The following is a 19,188-nucleotide window of genomic DNA, read 5'->3' as shown; positions in this document are numbered from 1 at the left end:
AGATTTGGTGATATGTCTGTCAAACTTAATCTGAAGTAGTATTTACATAAATGAATCTTTAAGACTTGATCAGCTTGTGAGGTTTTATTTCTCTAACATTGTCTGAAGTAAGTAAACATTTATATAGGAAAACTACTATTAAACTATTGCTACTAGAAAAAAAGGGAATTAAACTTTTTTTGCCATTTTACCTGGTAAATTTTTGATTTATATGACATATACTAGTGTCTTCAGAATTTCAGTTTATCTTGCATACTATGGGGAAATGTGCTATATATTTCCGTTTAATAATGTTTGCTGTTTCTATTTAAGCTTCTTTAAAATAGGTTAAGGGCAGTTAAATGGATCAGGATTATGTTGTAATTAGTAAAATCTAATATTTCTTTGCCTGAATCACAGTATGCCTTTCCTCAACTTACTTTCATCAAAGTAAGTAATTATTCAAGAACGTATAATTAGCTTGTTTTAATCTTATCATTTTTGGATACCTGCTAAAGCAATTATCTTTCTCTTTTCTTTTTAGTTAGAAGATTGCTAAAGGATCAGTGTACAATACATCATTTTCTATTCTACAACATCAATTGCTTTGACCCTCAGTGTAAATTTATTGATTTTTCTTATTATATTATCACTAGTTACTCACAGCATGGTGTTTATTAATTAGTGAAGAAATATAGCTTCATTTGTGAATAGTTATCCTTTTAAGTTTCTTGTCTAGAACATGTGTGGTAGTATGGTACCCGCTAGTGGCACATAGAATTTAAGAAAAGAGTTCATTTCTCATTCTTAAGGTTTCCGTATTTTGCCTATTGAGACGCATCATAAACCCAAAGTTAGCAAAAAAAACCCTTATTATGTTTTTTTTTCGTGAGGAAGATTGTCCCTGAGCTAACATCTGTACCAATCTTCCTCTATTTTGCATGTGGGATGCTGCCACAGCATGGCTTGATGAGCGGTGTGCAGGTCTGGGCCCAGAGTCTGAACCCGTGAACCCCCGCCGCCGAAGCAGAGCATGCAAAATTAACCACTACGCCACTGGGCCGGCCCCACCTCCAAAAAAACTTTTTATGTAAATTAAAAAGTTAGAAAGAGTTCAGATTTTCTGGCCTTTGTTCTCAAATTGATTTTATTTCTTTTTCTAATGCCCAAGGAATACAAAGAGGGTTCATTGAACACCTGTTTATAATATTGGTTATTGCAATATTATATGAAGTAGAAATTATAAAAATGAAGTAAATATACTTGATATAATGATATAATGAAGAAATATACTTTTTAGTTATTTGTGTATTTGTCTTATTTACCTACTAGATTGAAACTTTCTGGGCAACAAAGAACGAAAATAAAAGATTAGGAAATAATTATTAAGCACCAAATTACACATATCATTTTGTCAGGTATTCTCATACGTCATTTTTAGTCATCTCTTTTATTCAATACATATTTAAAGTGCCTACTATGTGCAAGAATTCTAGCATCCTAGGATACAGTAGAGAACACCATAATATCCATGCTTTGGTGAATCCTGCATTCTAGTATGGAAGGTATCAAGAAATGAATGATTATATAATAATACAAGTAGAGTTCAGTTCTAGTCAGAAAGTTGGGTCAGGGATAGAAAGAAAAAGAAGACAAGGATGATATTTTAGATAGGGTAATCAGAGAAGACCTCCTTATGGAGGCGAACTTAGAACAGAGAAAATGTTGAAATAAGAAAGGTGGCCATGCAAATATCTGAGGGAACAGAGTTCTAGAATCGGAGTCCAGGAAGCACAGGTGTCCTGGCTAGAGCATGCTTAGTGAGAAGAACAGCAACAAGGCCAAGAGTAAAGTGTTACTTCTACTTTTTTCCCCCTCTTATTGGTTCATTTGTTCTTGTTTATTTATTTGTCAATCAGAGTTTCTATGTTGATGTCCTCAAAGTCATCAATATTTTCTGTTATGTGCTGTGCTGTTTGGGGAAGATTGAGAATACTTAAAGGCATCCCTCAACCCAAGGTTACACATATATTCTACTCTATATTTTCTAAAATATTTATAGTTTTGGTTTTTTTCAATATTTCATTTTTTAAACATTTAGAGTTCATTACTGAGAGAAACATGAGGTAAAGTTTGAGATCATTATTTATTTTCTTAAATAAATATCCTATTAATTCAACCTTATTCATTGTCCAATCTTTCGTATCTGATTTGAAATAACATCTTTATCATGTACCAGATTCTCTTTTACCCATACATTAGTGTCTATGCTCTATGTTTCTCATTTTATCAATGTCTATTCTTACATAATTATCATATTTTAAGTACATATGTTTATAACTTTCTTGAAATGTGGTAGAAATTTATGTTTTTATTTTACTTGTTAATTTTTTACAAATTTCCTTTCAAATTTTAAGAGACATGCTGTCAATTTATATTAAAACTCCTAGATTTAGATTGAGATGATATTGACTTAATAGGTTAATTAGTCAAGAATTCCTGTTAATATAATTTTGAATTTTCTCATCCGTAATCAGGGCTTATCTTACCGTTGATTCAGTCTTCTTTGCTTGTCTGTCATTAAAGATGCATAATTTTTGCCATAGAAGTCTTAGACATGTCTTATTTGGTTTATTCTTAGATAAATTATTGATCTGATTGATATATATGAAATATGTTGTACAATTGGCTATTTGTGTGTTATGTAATTCTTTTTGTTGTTTTTAGTAGATTTCAAGGGAAGAGAGGAAAGCAAAATGTCTTTATTCTGCTATTTGATTCTTTCATTTTCATCTAAATGTGAATTTTAAAATCATCAAACTTTTATTGAGCCACATAACTGCATGCATATACAGTAAATTAAAATTCATACTGCTCCAGTAAGCTGCAGAGACTGTAATTCAGTGTTGAAGGTGCTTTACAGCTTCAGCAGACTGCCTTGACAGAATTAAGTTCATATATTAGAAATGTTAACATTAGGGTTACCAGTGTCTATATATTTTCTACGTTACGTTTTACTGAGTTTACTAAGAAGAATAAGTTCCTTGGGTTTGAGGGCTAACATGCTCTGCATTCTCTTACATACATCAGTACTTATTCTATTGATCTTGAATAAGATTTTTATTTCCCCTGCTGTTTAAATCCATTATTATTGATAATTATGTATAACACAATTGGAAGTCCCATTGAATGAGTAAATACAGATGCACTCAGACACTGCCGATCATAGGATGAGTTTTTTTGTTCATTTTACATGTTGATTACTAGAAAAGTGTAACTTGTGTGCATATGTATCAACAACATAGATAACTTTCATGGGCTTAGTACCCTGAATATTTATTTAGGACTAGTGTTAACAGTCAATAGTTTTGGGCTAGGTAGCAGTGTTAACTCTTAGGTCTCTGATCTGTCTGAAGTAATTTTGAAAGAAAAATAATCTACATCCTATCATGCACATAGTAGGGTGCTAACTGATATCGTTGATTCCGTGGATGACTGTTCATGTCTCCGTGTCATCTCTCTGTTTATTTGATCAACATTGCATCTTGAAAGTCCTAACTTCTATGAAGGGGCACTTTTCTATATCTCCCTCCCTCTCTGACCACTCCTTATCTCTTTCCTATCATGACTGCCTTGATGTTCCAGCCCATAAATATAATCATTTCTCAGTGCTTTTCTTGGTATTGTTTCAGAGTTTAGGCTCTAGAGCCTGGCTCTGCATTTCAGTCTGGATCCCAACACTTCTCAACCATGTGAACCTAGGCAATTGACATTACTACTCTGTGCTATTTTCCTAATTTTTAAAATAACAGTAAAATAGTAATTGCCTTGTTGCCATGTTTCTATTATTAAATGTATTCTTTTATATATTTTGACTAGTACAATGTTTACCATTCTTAGTAATTATATATTATTATTATTATTATTTATTTCCGAATATATTCCCTCACTGTTGTGGCTGTCATCTTCTACATTGGTTCAATTTTATTATTACAGATAGCTTTATCAAATGACACAATGATTTTATGAGTTTTGTAATCTTCAAGTTTTATGATTAGAGAAATTAAAAGTCAAGTTGTGAACGAGATGTTAAAATCTAGTCCTAAAATTTTTACCTGGTAGGAATTTTCATTTGGTTATATAAATTCAAGATAAGCATTTGATATCTTCAAATCAATTCTCCTTTATTTTTCCATGTTAGACTAATGTTTCTACTGTCCTCCTAGTTACCAGGTTTTAAATCTTTGATCATTTTGAGCCCCCTATTTCAATTGTTCTCCCTTCTCCATAATTATTCTGTTACTAAAAATGTTTACCTTTCTTGCATTTCTCACAATCCATTACAATCTCTACCCCAGGTCCCTACTTATTTAGCGTAATGTCACTTAATTGATATCCTTGTCTCTAGTAATTCCAACTACAACCCATCCAGGCTACTACTGAAAATTAACTTCCCTAACAGAAAACTTAGATCAAGGCTGTCCCTTCTTACAAAGCTTGAATGGCTTTATACTCTCTCAGATGTTTAGCCTGGCATTCATGGCCCTCTATGACTTGGACTAATCTACCTTTTTTCAGTCTTTCTGAGTAGTTAAATCACTTTCTCAGGGTCTCTATGCATACTCAATTCTTCATCCATCATGGTCTACTTACCACTTTTTATTTCCCTAAATTGTTCACACTTTCTCATTATCATGCCTTTCTTGATGCTTTTCATGGTGTACAGAATGCCTTTCTACTACATTCCAACTTTTCTGAGTCTTATAGGAGACCTATGCTATTTGCCTGCTTACCCAATAACCTGATTCCATTAGAGCATTCAGATATGCCATGGAAACCTATAATTCCCCAATTCCTGGCCACAAAAGTTGAACGGAGCTCATTCTATACCTGGTTCCAGGAGTTAGTACAAACCCTAGGCATGGCTAATCCATCAGTCACATTCATTTTGGCAAAGTCATTGGTTCAGGTATGGACTCCTGTCCCAATCAGAGCTGAGCCTGTATATTTTCTGAAGGAAAGAGAGAAGAAGCTCTTGATTTTCTGGTAGATCTGCTATGGACCAACACATGGATAAGGTTCTCTCAGAGTTAAGTGAACCATGGAGAAAGGAGAACAAAGCTATGGAGAGTGAGGAAAAGAGGCAGAAGCAGGGGTCGGGGGGAGAGAAGATGGGGGAGGAAGACATAACTTCTGGTAAGTCCTTGGATCCAGTGATTTCATAGATGTTAATTTATTAAAGAAAATAAACCCTCCTCTTTACTTGAGATGGTATGAATTGGTTGAAATTTGTTGAATTTCCCTCTTTATTTCATTTTTGTTTAAAGTTTATCACTGAATATAGTCAATATTAAAATTCCTAATAATATAGGTTCTCAATTTTTGAATTGAAAGAAATTTGTATAAATTTTTACAAGGTTAAAAATTCAGATTAAACAAAGAATTTGAGAATTGTTTTTCTTATACCATATATAGTTATTTGTATAAAATAAATACTTGCACAATATCTCATTTTATTATACGTTTGAAATTTTTGTTTGTATTATCAATGAAAAGTGTTTTCTTAAGAATATATTCTATATAATTTATGTGATAATAATTTATCTGAGGATTTAGTTATTTAAACATAGTATAGGCCACTTCTTTTTTCAACAAAAAACTATAAAGATTGTAGAAATAACCAGTCTAAAAATTAAATTTAGCATAAGTATAAGACAGGGAAGGAGACACTATATGAAAACGGGATGTGTTCGGTCTCTGATGGTCAGCTTCTCGAAATAATGTTTCTGTATTTCTATTTCTTATGTGGCTCATTCTGTTTATGATAAGGCTGCGTAAATTTTTTTTTGGCTATAACTTTATCTTACTGTGTTGGAAACTTTTGTTCCATCCTTTGCCTTCAACAAATCTTTTTTGTGCTGGACAATAAAGTCCATTTTCTAATACAGCTGATAGGATCCTGGCCTGTGAGGTTGGTTCTTTGTCTTTGGCTGTGTCTATCCAGACAATTAAGAGTAAAAGCACATTTACATGAGAGTAGAAAATTGAGATTACAGAAAGCAGTGTGAGCTTTTGTTATCTTAACAATAGTCTAAATTTTACTTGCTCTAGTTGTCAAGAATAGACTGAGTTCAAGGGATTTTTTTTTTCACAAAAGTCGGTTCACCTGAAAGTGAGGTTGATTTATTTAAGAGATAGGAGGAACATAATGGCTGGGACCTGTGGCCCTGTTATCTATTTTGTATGCTTGCCTGATTTTGTAGGGTTTCTCTCATATGAGTGGCTGTTTTTTCGTGTGTTTGATATGGTTGGGGTCAGACAAAATAGCAGGGGACGTGAGAGAGAAGGAGAAAATTATTGAAAAAATACATAATCCCAATGGCATTATTACGCCTGGATTGTTGCCAAACTAATTTCCGTCTATCTTATTTGTTGTACAAGTCTGTGCTTTCATTATGAAGTGATTCTGCACTGGGGTAATCTAAACATGTATATTACTTGTTTTTAGAGGATATCTTGTGATATATGTATATATGCATATACATATATGTATATATACATATTATACACACACGAAAACAACTTTTCCTTTTCTATATGTGTGTACACATACACACATACATATATATATCCCTACCTATGAAACTCAAAACTGTAGGCATTATTACATTTCCTCAAGAAAAATAGTATTATGTGGTTGTTTTCCTTTGTTGTCATAAATATTGATGTCACAAAGACTAGGAATGTCACACCAGTTTCAAATCATATTTCCACTCTAAATGATTGTTAATAGTTTCCTAAAACCTTGAATGAGAGACTATGAGGCCTTGTTCTGGTAAACTGGGATAGAACTGTGATTAATGCTCAATATCTGAGAGAAGTGTAGCAATGACTATATACTTTCCATTCCCTGTCTAGAGAAACAGGCATTAAGGAATTATTTCTTGATATTTTAAAAATTATTTTAATTTTACTTAGCTCTTAGCCTAAATTTACATGCATATCCAATTATTCCCAGAATATTTATGCTTTCACAGTATTTTCACAAGTATTTAATATCTATGATGATAGAAGGAATCACTGTCCTTCTACCCTTTCATTCTATACGTTCAAATGGTGGGACACTTTGCATCTCGGTATGCAACTCATTAACCTAGGTCATCATGCTTGACTCCTCCCACTCCATATCTCTCTCATCATATTAATTATTAAGGCGCATCAATGTAACCTCTAAATCTAGAGGCACAGACGTATAGATGCCGCCTTATGAAAGACTCAGGTCACTAATCAATCAACATTGTGACCCCATCAATGACAGTTTGTGTTTGGATTAAAATTTGTTTGTCATGTGGATTCCAAATACTTATCAATTATGTCCACTCATTTCTAACTCAACTCCCACTGCCCTCATTCAGGCTGCCTCTACCAGTAGTGTGGTAGCTACTTCCTCACTGATAATCCTTGAACTGCATTCCCTTTGTCCCTCTATCTTAGTCTCCAGAAAGCTACCAGTTTGACCTATATAAAGCAAAACCCTAAAATGATATTCCCTCCCTGAGAGAACTTCACTGTCTCTCCATTGGCTCAAAATATAGAGAAACTCCTTAACATCCTTATGAAAACCAACATGGTCTGACACTTGCCTAACTCTTCATTCTCATCTCAATCTCCCGCCTCACTCTCGTTTTTTCCCCTATGTACTTCATGCTTATCATCTGAGTTTTGGTTGTGTTGCCTACTTGGGTAAAATTAGTGATTCATTCATTTAAAAACACATATTAAAGACCTTCTGTGTGTCAGGCACAATATTAAGCACTAGGAATGCCCATTCTTCTTTCTCTTTCCAACATTTTGCTTAGCAAATTCTTATTTTCCTAGCATCACGTCACTCTGGGATGCTCTCCTAATTGTTTGTCTTCCCTCTTCCAGACTGGGTAATATAACCATTCCCTGTGCTCCCTTTGTACCATAAGCATCTTTTTCTTTGTGTAACTGGCATTTTATTATATAATACTGAATATATTATTAACAGAACATATATTGATATACAGAGTATGCTTAAAATTCTTTCTGAAATATGTGATTTCTAATATTATGCATAGGTAAAAAATACTTAATTTACAAATGTCACTTATTTTTGAAACAACATAATGTTTCAATAATAATTGGATGCAAACCTTAGTTTTACTTATTACTCCATACCCCATTGCATAAGTTCTTTGAATTCATAGTACCTCAGTTTTTTCATAAATATTTATTTATTTATTTATTTATTTTATAATTTTTTGTTTATTGCAGTAACATTGGTTTATAACATTGTAAAAATTTCAGGTGTACATCATTATACTTCTATTTCTGCATAGATTACATCATATTCACCACCAAAATACTAATTACAATCCATCACCACACACATGTACCGAATTATCCCTTTCACCCTCCTCCCTCCCCCCTTCCCCTCTGGTAACCACCAATCCAATCTCTGTCCCTATGTGTTTGTTTATTGTTGTTATTATCTACTACTTAATGAAGGAAATCATACGGTATTTGACCTTCTCCCTCTGACTTATTTCACTTTGCATTGTACCCTCAATGTCCATCCATGTTGTCACAAATGGCTGGAACACCAATTTGTAAAGGTACATGCACCCCTGTGTTCATTGCAGCATTATTCACAATAGCCAAGACTTGGAAGCAACCTAAGTGCCCATCAAGGGATGAATGGATAAAGAAGATGTGGTATATATACACAATGGAATACTACTCAGCCATAAGAAACGAAGTACCTCAGTTTTTTCATCCCTAAAAATCAATGAAAGATATCACTGTGCAAAATGTAATAGACATTAATTATAGTGACATAGAATTGAGTCCTCGTTCAAATTTAATGTGATATAAACTCAGGCTGGTGAACTCATCTCTCTTAATTATAGCACATTCATATAGCAAATATGGTAAGAGTATATACCATACACTTAGTATTCTTACCAGTCTCTAATGATATAACGAACATAAAAATATTTTGTAAATTATTAAGCATTACAGAAATAGAATATTCCCAGATATTTTGATTTAATATTTCAGTGGCAGTTGTAGCGGCATTGTTGGGGTCTTCTTCAGATCCCTGGGGTATCAGATGGCCTGTGTACCCTGTCCCAGCTGCTGTGAGTGTTGGCTGTTAATGGCAGCCTTGACCGGGCCTTGTCTCTGCAAATTTACCCTCCGGCTAAACAAAAACAGCTGCTCATGGGAGCTTAGACACCATCCCACCCCCCCCACCCCCAGCTTGCATGCAATAACTGATGGACAAAGGGGTGCAAAATGCAGGGTCTCCTTGCCTCAAGGTGAGACTGTGAGATGCAACTCACATGTGGATGTCCTCCCCTTCTCAGCTCCTTCACCTGCCCTGTCCTGCTTCCTTCAGTCTCTTTCTCCTAAGAGCAGGCCCTGAATATATCACATGCTCCTTAACCCTTCTCCAGGGGTCCGCTTCTGGGGAACTCAACCTAGGACAGTGCTTTATGTGCATTAGCACCCCTCATCCTCCTCTATTTTCTCTAAGCCTCTTAACTACTTGTTAAATAAATATTGAAACAACTTTGAAGAGAGCAGAAGGTTTTAGAACACATAAAATCAATTTGGAAAAAAAATGTCAGTGCTCTCACCTAGGATGTTCAACATTTCAAAGTACTTTCAAAAATAATGAAAAAGTAAAACTGCATCTGGCTCAGGGAAGATATACAGAGTACCGGCATGTTTGTTTGGTGGAAAAATCATCTTTAACAGATCTTTAAGATTTACGTGAAAAAGAAAAATTCTTCTCCTGAAGAAGACAGCCTCCTAGATTCTGTTTCTCGATCTGTATGTATTGCTTTCCCCACCCTTTTGGTTATTCTTAGTTAAGGATTGAAACATGTAACTTCTGCCTACTTAAATGATTTTTCTCATCTCAAATGATTCAGAGTATCTAAAGAGCTCAACATACATGCAGAGAAAAATTGGCAAAAGAAATCACGAAAAAATAGACAAGGAAAATATAAATACATGAAAAAATTATTCTCTCTATAAGTTAATTCCAAAATATTTAAATGTGCCTTTCAACATTAGCAAATGTCTAATCCCATTATCATAATTTATTAACCAGATCTTTTGTTCTATGTAGTAATACACAGTGTTTCCATGCTGTGTGTTTTTTATCCAGTGACCTAATTTGCTTAAAAGGAAACTCTTAAAACTCCCTTGTTGTAATGAATAAAATGTTAATGAAGAACTACAGAGAAATCCCCTTTGCATTAGTTCCATATTCCCAGGAACATCATCGTAAATTTGTTTGCCTGGTTCTGACAATGGTAGTGATGCTCCAGCTGTGCAGAAGCATAGTAATGCTAAACAATTCTGATGGAAAAGTTAAAGATGTTCAAGGCACTGTCATCGGGGATGGACTCTGGGAAGTTATCTTTTGGACAAAGGATTTGATGTATTTGGCTTTCATCCAATTTTTTAACGTTTATTTTTTGCATTGATAACTACATTACTAGAAGCTTTTTCAGAAAATTGCAAATGGAAAGTATTCAAGCAGATATGTTTTCAGCAGAAAATGCAAGATTTTAAATTGGTGCTTTTGTCCCCCTCCACATTAATAAGCCCTCACTAATTTTTTGTGTTGGTGTAAATATAAAATTTAACGAATCTAAACCATTAAAATGTTTTAAAATTATTCTTGAATATACTATCTAGATTATAGCTAATGTTCATATTTTTGTCTAGACCTCTGCTCTGCAGGATGACTATACAGTTAATAATTTAAATAGTAATTTGCTAAAATAAACTGCTATGCATATTTTTCAATTTAAGTGTTGACAGGTTTAAGTGTCAATGATAGACTTTCCAAATTCAGCTAGAAAACTTGATACTTAGTTTGAAACTTGAGTGTCGAAACTGTTTAATAGCCAACAATACTGTATCAAAATCTAAAAAACATTTTATTTCCCACCATGTTACAAAAATATTTGGAAACATTAGGATTATAATGTGTTAATTTCAATTTTAATTCCTCTAAAAGGTTATAAGCTGAATGACAAGAAAGCGGCTACATTTTTACTCTCACAAAAGTGCTCAACATGTGTTTATACCTTTGAAAATAAAAGAAACCCTCTACATCAAATTAAAATAGCAATGAAGGAAATAGAAGCTATAAATCAGAACAAAGTCTATATATAGTTAGTTTAGCTCCTTTACCATATCCCTGAGGTTATTAATATGTGTAAAGGGAGATATTTTTCAATATTTTGCTTTGGGGTATAAAACTCTAATATCTTTTCAGTTTGGATTGTCTAAATTTCTATCAGCTTTTCCCTTCTAACAACCAAAATCCTCTTTTACTTCTTGTTCTATACTCAGAGGATCTGTAAGGTCACTGAGTTTCTACTAACTTCAAAGAATGTCTTATTCATATTCACTTTGAAACAGGTGCAGGATAAGTAACAAAGAGGCCTACAGTGTAAGCAACATATTTACCTTTGTGAAATATTCAGAAAAACAAAGTAAGAACCTCAAAATATGTGAAAAACAATTATGTTAATTAGTCATCAGTGATTTAACTTTGCTTGAGTTAAGAGCTCAGGGGAGTAGGAAGGAATAGAATGACTCTAATATTAAACTATAGTCTTCCATGGTGTAAAAGTTTCCACATTTCTATAGATATTTCGTTAGAGATAGTTTATTCTTTTATTTATAATGAAAAATTCTGTTGAATTGATGAGTTGAAGGTGAAAGAGAATAATATGAATTTGATAACTGCTATGAGTTATGAGATTTAGATATATTATTTTAATTAACTTTTAAAAAGGTCGTATTAAATGGGTATTACTGTACCCATTTTATAATGAAAGGGAACAGGATTTGAGAGTTATAACTTCATAGAGTTTGCAAGCATGAGAACTGCAATTTGTACTCAAGGGGGCCCGACTCCAAATCCCATATATTTTCCACTACATCAAAATGCTACAACGTTAATAAAAGGAGAAAGCTTTAACACATCACAAGGTTGATTTGCTATAAAGTTATGAAGCTTAACCATCAGTAATATTCAATTGCCTGGGCCCTGAACAATGCTATGGGTCCTGTGTTCAAATAGTCGTATAGTTTTTCAAAGTTGTGAAATTAAAACATGTTGATGCAACTAGTTTTCATTTCACTTTTTTGGATGGGAATCACCCCAAATAGAATGTATCCCCAGTCCTGTATTTATAGGACAAAAATATAACAAAGCTACAAAGGACAGCATGTGTATGAAGTTGCTTGATTTCTTCATACACCATAAGATGCTTAGGATTTTTCTCCAATGACTATAAAATTTTGGGCAGTAATTAAAAATTTCCAATTCAGATGTCATGTTTTTACAACTTATTCACGTTAAAGAAGAAATATTATATAGGAAAACCTATAAAGTATTAAAACATTTATTTTTTTGTTTTAGATACACACGTAAATATATATACACACGTGTATGTACGTACATACACACAGAGGCAGAACAAAGAGAGCACAAGTCTTACTGATAAGGCCGTGAAGTCTTTACAATGAGATTAGGATCAAATGGAGAAACAAACACCAGGTAAAACAAACCAAATATAATGGGAGGCAACAGGTATTATTATTAAATTACATAATAAGAAATGAGAAAGGAAAGAGATGCATGAAAATGCTTATAGTTTATCCATGTTCTCGCCTTGGCAAAAACATGAATATAAACCCAAGTAAATTAGTTGTTTTTTCATTAAGCTATTCCTATGGCTGGAAATTGACAGAATAGTGATGAGCACTAATATATGGCAATGAAAGAATATATCTTGCTCAAGATATGTTTAATATTTATTACAGTTTATATCACCATATATGACTAGAGCATATTCATGAAGGTAAAGCCATGGAAATACGTGGAAATGATGACATAGCTGCTATCTCCATGGTCATGTGTAACAATAATGAAAGGCTCCAACCACAAGATATCATCTATAAGGAATTATTATTTACTAAAACACACAATGTGTAAATTTTGAAATATCCCCAGTCAGTCAGATTCCTCTAAAACATCCAATCACTGTTCCTACTGTGAAACTGATTCCAAAATGTACTGTTTACCAGTTTTTCAGAGGAGCAAGATACTGGAATATGGAGAAGGAGCTGAGATTTTAGAGTCACAGAATATTGGTTTCAAATCTGGCTCAACCACTTCATGGCTGTTTGAATTCCCTAAAGTTTCCTCATCTGAAAAGTAGAAATATTAATATGTAACCTGCTTAGTTTTATTTTTTTATAAATGATTTAAAGGATGTGTATGAAAAGAGCCCAGTAAGTTAAAGGCCAATCATAAATGGAAAGTATTATTCTCCTCAGATGTTCACTTAGTTTTCAAACCTGTGCTCTTCATGTCCCTAATTTATTCAGTTTTCCTGGCTTAATTTATTTCTTCACTCATTAAACTTGTTTTTGAGTAGGTTTGTGTTCATTCACAAAGGCTCACGAGTCAGTCTTCACTCTACAGAAATCCACACACTAGTTGCAGTTGCTTGACTAATGCAAATCTAGCCATATGACTTAGATTTTTTTTACTTTTCTGTATTTCAACTTGTTTATAAAATGGAGGGGTGGATGACGCAATAGCTTTCCCTTATAAGTGCATTTGACCCGAGTATTTCAACTAAATCTGTTCAGCAAAAGTCACATAAACCAAGCAAAGCAGAACACCTAAGGAAAAAAACAATTTTTATGAGCAAATGTCTTATAATAATGATAAGATAGGAAAAGTCCTTTCTTCCTTCTCAGAGAGCCTCAGATTCTAAGTGGCTTCCTTGCTGAGGGAAGTCATGCTGAAGACCACTAGTGTTGGATTTGTATTTTTAGATTTTGTTTTTTGGTTGGTTTGTTTGTTGATTTGTTTGGATATAACATGGCTCCTGATGTAAATCAACTACCTTGAATAGCGCTCAACCAAGGAAATATTATCTTCTTTGAAGTCTGATACCAAGAAATGAGATTTTTAAAGCAAGGTGCTAGTGTATAACGAAGGCTTATTAAATATTGGAGTGCTCTCTCATTTAATAAAATTAGATTTTTGAAAGGATATATTTTAAAGATGGAAGGGCAAGCATAGAATTTATATGAACTCAAAAGAATACCATAAACTTCATAAAATAATCTCAGGCTAGTAGTAGCATAAATGTTATGATTCTAATGGTAACAGTAATTATATTCTTAAACATTTCAAGATTAAGAATAGGAAAGAAATAGGACTCTTGCTTGCATTCTATATGTAATGATGCTGAAAGGATCTAAAAACATGTAATGTGCCCAGTGATTGAAAAAAGCTAAGGGTTTGAGAAAACAGGTTGGCAGTGCCAGCTGTGATCAACTATGGGAAGTGCTATCGTGAAGGGCAATTCATGGTCTTAGGTTGCTTCAGATAGCAGAAAAGGTACTTATAGATACAATTATTTGGAATATAATTAAGTTCAAAATAAAATTATTTTCTAAATATTAAAAATTAGAAATACACGGTTTTCCAGAGAATGAGTGTCTTGGACTAGAAATAGTCAAAGGGAAAATGGGCATCCATTTGTAGCATTTTTTATGGAATGAATAGCTGTAATACTGTTTGGAGGCTAGACTAGATAAATTTTAATATTTCACTTGCCTTTAAAACTCCATGTCCCTTTAAAATATCCATTCCGAAATTTAAATTATTTTGAGATTGTTCTTTCCTGTCTGTGATTATGATACTGAACCAAGTGGGCTTGCCTCCTGGTGAGTTAAATAAGACTCTACACCAGTGGAAGTTGTCTCACAAAGTAAAGTGTATTTGCAGCAAATAGGAGGCCACAAGGAATCATTTCCAAAGCCATGGCGTCCTGGAACAAAGGAAAGCAGGAACTTTATTTGGTTGGGAAATAAATATTCACATGGGAGAGGCGGGTATTCGCTTGCACAGGCTCACTTGGAGAACATGTTTCCACATAATAAGGCCTAAGCTCCTCCTGGAGAGATCTTTGCATTAAAGATAAGACCAAGGTCATGGGCACAGCTCTTGTGGTGAGGCTCGGTCAGTTTCAGCATGGCTGCTGGTTACATCTCCCTTGAGTGCCTTGGTTGGTCAGTTTCAGGATGGCTGGTGGTTACATCTCCTTAACACACAAAAGGAAAAGAAACAATCTGGAAAAACAGTTAATTGCTTCCAAACCCACCTTTGAGTTTCTCCAGGCACCTAGTTGGTGACAATTATTTACATAAGCTATGATTTGCTCCAATGTCCAAATTATTGAAGAGAGTGGAAACACGAGAAGGGAGTGCCTCTGGCTATCATTATCAGGCAAAAGGACACATAAGAGCTAAACCAAAAGGAAATCATTGTCCATACTCTTATCTTGTTTTTTTTTGGTCTAAATACTGTTTAATGAATTTTTCTTCCAACAGGTATAAAAACTCAGCATTCATCCACTATTCTAGTCAGCAAATTAGAATATTTCTATTGAATGCATGCTATGCACCAGCTCTTGTTCCAGGCACATACATGTGTATCTGTATATACAAAAATGTGCATATATATACATACACATATGTGTATACATGAGACTATGAGATATGTATATATTTTATATGTATTATACACTTTACATATAATACATTTAAGCCACAGTCCCTATTCTCACAGAACGTATATTTAGTGAAATAGTGAAACTACTCTGATAAAAGAAATACAGTGGTATGGAGATCCACAGAAAGGACATCTAATTCCAATTTTGAAAATGAAAGAATCTTTGCAAATTTCCAAGAAATTGTGAATTTTCTTCAGGAAATTTCAGCAGCCTGAAAAAATGAAACTGAGGTTGTCAAACTGGACACTAAATCTCTTATATGTTTAGAAAACCGATAAAAAGTTATTTACTGCTTTCTGTAAATAATACATTATTTTAGATGTTTTTTGATGGAAAGACAACTTTTAAAAATATTAAAGATGTTGCTTCTGCTTTTAGCAGTTTAAGATGTAGTTGGATAGAAATATCTAAACACGCAGAATGTGTGAGTAGATGAGGATGATGATAAAAAGAGGAGGATTATGATAATGATGACATCAGTTGTAAAAATGATATCGTTGACACACAAAAGATTATAAAATGCTTTTGCATATAATTAAAATATTTACATTAGATTTTAATATGAACTTTTATTTTAGCTTTAATTTTAAAATATTTTTAAATTCAAATTTGCACTATGTATCAATTCAATTTGGTTCTCTCAAAAATCATACAGGGAAAATATTTTGTTTCAAATCTTATAATTGATACATTACGTAGCTTGTTCAAGATCGTATGTCTGGTAGGTTGATGCTTCTATGTATAAGCTCAAGTCTTCTAACTTAAAAGCTATTTTCTTTCTCATAAATGAAAATGTAATGTTAAAATACAGAGAGTACATAATAACCATTGTAAGATCTAGGAAGTTTTATATGGAATAAGTTCATATTGACACTGGTCTTAGAAAAGAGGAGGATCATATCAAGTTAGAGTGGGAAATGTTTGTATCTGTTTTGTATCCATTTGCAAAGGAGTTCCTAATTAATGCCCTTCTTAGTAAAGGAGCTGTTAGCTCATAAAATATTAGATTAGAAGAGGTCCTTAGACATCTTCAAGTACAATTGTACCCATGTCAGGAGTTATGTCCAACTGCCTGCTTGTTCCTAACTAATTTGTAAAGACCCCTAAAAACTAATTGTTCCTGCCTCTAGCCTAGAATGTGTAATTCTATATAAAAAAGATATTGTTATTTTATTCCATTATCAAAAACAGTGGTTCAATCAATTTTGCTTGAGTTGAAATTTATTCTCTCTTTTACTCTCCTTATTAAAACAGTTGATTTTCAATGTCAAAGTAAATGAAAAGAGCTTTTCACCAAGAGGCACTGTCTAACTTGAAACAGTTTTGTGGAATTAAGTGTGTCCATTTAAAGACAAATTGAAATAAAAGTGTAACCTTGATTCCAAGGCATCGCCAAAGGCTAAGAAAAGAAAAGTTCAGTGAATGACTCTTATTAATCTAGCTTTAAAATGGATGAATAATATGTTACAACCTCTCTGACATATGGTGAGGTTTGCAGCAAGTTTGGCATAATTGTTTCACTTAATAAACACCTGATTAGCATTGTTGAACAGGTTTGGAGTGCATGAAAACAGTCAAATAGCAACATTCTGTCTAGTTAATTCCTCATTAGCAGACTCACAGTCACTGCATTTGACAGATTGTATACCAGTCTTGACACAAGGTGACCTCTTGCTTGGACCTGTTCATCACCTTCAGTCTGTCATAAATGAAGTCAGTATAAATGTCAGAGTGAATGTGGCATCACCAGAGACTTCATCTGATGCCTTGAAGGTTATTATTTTCCCAGTATTATTATTATAGACATAGTGAAACTGTATGTAGTTACAAAATGAGAGTGATAAGCCAGAATAAATTTTATATATTTGAAAACTCTTGATTAATATATTATTATATTCAGGCATATGACCCATAAATAGAATTCAATATATTGTTATTTCAGTTTCCTTACATCGAGTATTCTTTTTCTAAAGAATGGTTAAACTACAACCAAAACGGACAATGTGTATAGGATTTGGAAAATTAATAGTAAAGCTTAACTAATTTATTACTAATGTTCTCTCTATTTAATATATCCATACCAATGTCCTTCCCTCATAGTTTTTTTAAAAATGAAAGAAAACCAAACACTGAGATAAAGTTGAAGTATTAAATTGAATTAAAAATTGTAAATATGAGGAAAGCTTTAAGGAACATATTTTGTGAGAAAACTCTTTGATCATTATAACATTGAGCATTTGTAAATGCAGCATTTCAATAAGAAAATTCTCCAAATTCCTAGGAAATACTCACTTACCACTTTCATCAACCTTGATAAATTATCTCTACCAAGAGCCCCTTTGGAATAAAAAAATCAATTATACAATTGTACAACATTTATATTCTTCTCCTTGACAAGAGGAAATTGAACCAGTTTCAATTTATATGAATGAAGCCTTGATTAATGCAATATGTTATTACAAACAAAACAACTTAGGCATAATGTATTTTTGCTTTTTTTATTGTTTCATAAATTTTTCACGAAGGAGTTTTTTTATATTATTCCTAAAACTTATAACCTAAAACAAATAAATAAAATTTTGAAATCAGAAGGTATATATTGCAAAGGAAGAAAAATAATCATTTGATAAAGGCCAATTTTAGTGCATAGAAAGAATTGAAGGAAGACTGTGAAATTTGAAAGAAGACTGTGTTATCCATTGAATTGGAAAGTTTTTTTTAAATATAAAGAAAAATAATTAAAAATAAATCTTATTTTCATTGTAAGAAATAACCTTTAAGATATGGGCATAAATAAGACAAATTTTTAAAAAAATATTTGAAGAGGTCATTTTTAATTACATTTTATATAAAGTACTTTCTCTAGCCTTTCTTATTAAATTTTACAATTTTAAATAATATTTAAAATGGTTATAATAGTTATAATTATTTAACTATAATAATTAAGACAGTTATTGAGCTATCTCCTATACTCCTTTTTAATGTGTATTTAATGTATTTATTTAATGCATTATTAAATCTAAGCTGATTTATTTTCAAAGGCACTAATTTAGAGGAACTCAGAAAAAGAAATCATTGTAACAAGGATAAAGGATTCCAAGAATGGATGAGTACAGGAAGAGTTAGTCTAACTCTCTTTAGGTTCCGATTGAATCCATACATCAGTTTTTCCTTGATAATACGTTAATGAGCTAGGCCTTTTTAATACTTTGCTTTACATCAACTCTTGTTGCAGATCCTGGTGTTCCTATCAGAGGAGGAAACTAAAACTCACAAAAGTTAAGCAACTTGTCCAAAGTCCTGCAGCTAGTAAATAACAAGTTGGGATTCTAAACTCAGCTCTATGTTATTGCAAAGGTCATGGCTACAGTACACCTAGTCATCAATACTATCCTTTTACAACTCCACGACACACTGCTATCAATTTTTCTTTGTAGCTCATTCTACATTATATGAGTTTTTCTTTTTTTTTCTTTGTTGTTCAATGTATATTTTTCGTACAATAGTAGTCTTTCTATAATTTCTTCCTTGCTCGGTTTATATGTGTATCATTAAT

The sequence above is a fragment of the Diceros bicornis genome, chromosome 9 (genome assembly GCF_020826845.1).
Source record: "Diceros bicornis minor isolate mBicDic1 chromosome 9, mDicBic1.mat.cur, whole genome shotgun sequence".
Lineage (NCBI taxonomy): Eukaryota > Metazoa > Chordata > Mammalia > Perissodactyla > Rhinocerotidae > Diceros > Diceros bicornis.
Note: the sequence above shows the minus strand (reverse complement) of the source record.